Below are 4,466 nucleotides of genomic sequence, written 5' to 3'. Positions count from 1 at the left end.
ATTTCTGGCTCCCAGGTGTCTTTCATACAGGTAACGAACGGAGTTAGGAGCACACTCTTAAAGGAGTGCTCCTAATCTCAGTTTCTTACCTGTATAAAAGATACCTGTCCACAGAAGCAATCAACAATCAGATTCCAAACTCTCCACCATGGCCAAGACCAAAGAGCTCTCCAAGGATGTCAGGGACAAGATTGTAGACCTACACAAGGCTGGAATGGGCTACAAGACCATCGCCAAGCAGCTTGGTGAGAAGGTGACAACAGTTTCTGTGATTATTCGCAAATGGAAGAAAACACAAAAGACCTGTCAATCTCCCTCAGCCTGGGCTCCATGCAAGATCTCACCTCGTGAAGTTGCAATGATCATGAGAACGGTGAGGAATCAGCCCAGAACTACACAGGAGGATCTTGTCAATGATCTCAAGGCAGCTGGGACCATAGTCATCAAGAAAACATATGGTAAACACAATGCCGTGAAGGACTGAAATCCTGCAGCGCCCGCAAGGTCCCCCTGCTCAAGAAAGCACATATACATGCCCGTCTGAAGTTTGCCAATGAACATCTGAATGATTCAGAGGACAACTGGTGGGAACGTGTTGTGGTCAGATGAGACCAAAATGGAGTTCTTTGGCATCAACCCAACTTGCCGTGTTTGGAGAGGGCGGGGATTTACCTAGCAAATACTTATAGATGACCTGGAGCCAGTGGGTCTGGTGACGAATATGTAGCGAGGGCCAGCCGACGAGAGCATACAGGTCGCAGTGGTGGGTGGTATATGGGGCTTTGGTGACAAAACAGATGGCACTGTGATAGACTGCATCCAGTTTGCTGAGTAGAGTGTTGGAGGCTATTTTGTAAATGACATCGCCGAAGTCGAGGATCGGTAGGATAGTCAGTTTTACAAGGGTATGTTTGGCAGCGTGAGTGAAGGAGGCTTTGTTGCGAAATAGGAAGCCGATTCTATATTTAATTTTGGATTGGAGATGTTTAATGTGAGTCTGGAAGGAGAGTTTACAGTCTAGCCAGACACCTAGGTATTTGTAGTTGTCCACATGTTCTAGGTCAGAACCGTCGGGTTCGGGCAGCGATCGGTTGAAAAGCATTAATTTAGTTTTACTAGCATGTAAGAGCAGTTGGAGACCACGGAAMAAGTGTTGTTTGGCATTGAAGCTCGTCTGGAGGTTAGTTAACACAGTGTCCAATGAAGGGCCAGATGTCACGTTCGTTATAACGAGTGGACCAAGGCYCAGCGTGCGTAGAGTTCCACATATTTATTAAGGTGAAACTTCAAAGAATACAAAGAATAAACTAACGTGCAGTTCGTAGCGCACATAGGCACTAGACAAAACAATATCCCACAACGCAGGTGGGAAAAGGACCACACTAAGTATGATCCCCAATTAGAGGCAACGATCATCAGCTGCCTCCAATTGGGAACCATACTCACACCAACATAGAGACTAGAACACCCCCTAGTCACGCCCTGACCTAAAACACCATAGAGAACCCCGAGGGCTCTCTATGGTCAGGGCGTGACACCAGATGTATACAGAATGTTGTCGCCTGCATAGAGGTGGATCAGGGAATCACTCGCAGCAAGAGCGACATCGTTTATATATACAGAGAAAAGAGTCGGCCTGAGAATTGAACCCTGTGGCACRCCCATAGAGACTGCCAGAGGTCCGGACAACAGGCCCTCCGATTTGACACTGCTCTCTATCTGAGAAGTAGTTGGTGAACCAGGTGAGGCAGTCATTTGAGAAACCAAGGCTGTTGAGTCTGCTGATAAGAATACGGTGATTGACAGAGTCGAAAGCCTTGGCCAGGTCGATGAAGACGGCTGCACAGTACTGTCTTTTATCGATGGCGGTTATGATACTGCACTGTCGGAACTAGAAGCACAAGCATTTCGCTACACTCGCATTAACATCTGCTTACCATGTGTAACATTTTATTTTATTTCAACTGTTGACTCATTTATAATCACTTGTGTGTCCTATTCGGCCTGCATGTCTTGTGTTTGACACCATGTGCGCTAGTCTAATAGTCACAATATGACTGATGTGTGATCATTGCCCTTGCTTGTCTGATTGTATTGACATTCCCAGCCTTAGTTACAGTCTTCTGTTTTGTGTTCAAAATATTGAGTCGTTGAAACTGAAACYGTACATCCCTAATGGGTGGAGGCAGCAAACAATGAATCAGGCCAATAACCTGACGAGATAGACAAACAGATCTACTTTACGGGGCTACACAATCACCAATTCATCCAGGTTTTTGATTGGCTATAGAATATAAGAATCAGGTTCTATAGAAATGAAACAAGGAAGGAAATGCATTTCAGGTGTTAGAGATGTAACCCCCCCCCCCCCCCCCCTCGCCTTCTCACTCCCTCCGTTCTCCTTCTTCCTGGAGTAGTGACCTCGTGCTCCTCGGCTCCCACTGCCAATATGCCACAGGCACAGGAAATGCTCACAGGAAACTCCACTGCACAGCATTGGCTGAGGAGAGGACTGGTTGTTCCACGAGCAATGACTGGCTCAATTATACACCATTAAATTTAATGGCAAGAAAAGTGAAAGTGTGTGAAGACTGAAAACATACCTCAAAATTGTATTCCCTGTCTGTCCTGCTCTGTGACATCCCCTTCAGTACAATCTTCTCTATATGTACAGCTGTAAGGAGTAGAGGGAAGAGGATTAACACATACATTCCTATTAGGGGGTTTAACGGTTCACCAAACCTATGGTTCGGTACGTATTGCGGTTTTGGGGTCACTGTTCGGTTTCGGTACAGTTGAAAAAAAAAAAATGTCAACAGTTATCGTGAAAATACAAAGTAATGTTGTTCCTGATTCCATATACACGACATGACCAAAGGTATGTCACATCTCGAACATCTCATTCAAAATCATGGGCATTAATATGGAGTTGGTCCCTTTGCTTCTATAACAGCRTCCTGTCTTCTGGGAAGGTTTTCCACTAGATGTTGGAACATTGCTGCAGGGACTTGCTTCCATTCAGCCACAAGAGCATTGTGCAGACCAGTCAAGTTCTTCCAAACCGATCTCGACAAACCATTTCTGTATGGACCTCGCTTTGTGGACGGGGGCATTGTCTAGAATGTCATTGTATGCTGTAGCGTTAAGATTTCTCTTCACGGTAACTAAGGGGCCCGAACCATGAAAAACAGCCCCAGTCGGCACTATGCATTCGGGCAGGTAGCGTTCTCCTGGCATCCACCAAACTCTCTGTCCATTGGCTATTCTTATTGAGCAGTGGCGACAAACTCTGTCTGTCCTTCGCCGAAGGCAAAATGTTCCCCAACTGGAGATTTAAATGATGACGGAGAATCCTCCTGGTTGGTCAATCCCACTGCTCGCCATCGTAGAGAACTAGTTCCCAGCTGTGTCTCAACAAAAGGACCGTTTGAAATGCGACAGTTAAGATTAGAATTTTGACTCAATGACCATTAAATGGACTACAGAGGTGCGCATAGGCTCTAGCTGTTTAATGGAATAGCCTGACATTTCTTTAATTTTTGTTAGCTCACATTTACTCGAGGAATACAACGCAGTGTAGACATAACCTATAGGCCTTTTTGTATACATTTTTGATGCATTCATTCGGTTTCAGTGTGGACCGATCCGAGGTCCCCGTACCGAACAGTTCCATACGAATACGTGTACCGTTACACCCCTAATTCTTATTGGACATAGTTTACAGTAATAGTAGTGTGTGTTTGACTATAGTGTGTATGTGACTGTGTTGTCATTTGCTTCCCAGCTGACTGTGGATGTGTTTGTGAGTGTTTGTACTGTATACGCCTGTCTGACTGTCTGTCTGTCTGTCTGCCAGTCTGCCTGTCTGTCTGCCAGTCTGTCTGCCAGTCTGTCTGTCTGTCTGTCTGTCTGTCTGTCTGTCTGTCTGTCTGTCTGTCTGTCTGCGGCGTACCTTCCCTCTGGGTTCTGCTTCCTTGCTGGGTCGTGCAGCTGGGGGGTGTCTGGCTGGCACATTGTCTCTGCCCCTGTGTCCTCTCATCCAGACTGGCTTCAGTGGTGACGGCAGCTGGGCCCAGGTACTCTGCTTTCTGGGCCTTGGGAAACACAAAGCAACTAGTGAGTAGAAAGCCTTCAACACTGCAGCTGCACTCAGGCAATTAAATACATGATGACATCCCACAGAGGAAGGACACCAAGATGAATCAAACTATCAAGCTCCCAGAACATCTGTCAGGTGTGCTATCTGTTCTAATATTAAACGTTGCCGTCGGTGCTGTCGTCGTGGTGGTGCTATCGTCGTGGTGGTGCTATCGTCCTTCAGGGACCCACGGCGTTGTTAATGCGGTGGTCTTTGAACAATTGTCTGGTGGATGACAGCAGCTAGCATCCACACACACACTGGCGGACGCACGGGCACATCACACACACACACACTTACGCCCACGCCCACGCCCACACACACACAC

At 46.7% G+C, this 4,466-nt stretch overlaps 1 pseudogene; it reads right to left on the bottom strand.

The window, feature by feature from the left end:
* Positions 1-4,466, bottom strand: part of LOC112068639 (zinc finger CCHC domain-containing protein 2-like) — a 127,696-nt pseudogene that overhangs the window by 90,569 nt on the left and 32,661 nt on the right.

Source organism: Salvelinus sp. IW2-2015, unplaced genomic scaffold (assembly GCF_002910315.2).
Source record: "Salvelinus sp. IW2-2015 unplaced genomic scaffold, ASM291031v2 Un_scaffold629, whole genome shotgun sequence".
NCBI lineage: Eukaryota > Metazoa > Chordata > Actinopteri > Salmoniformes > Salmonidae > Salvelinus > Salvelinus sp. IW2-2015.
This window is presented reverse-complemented; position numbering and strand designations above follow the sequence as displayed.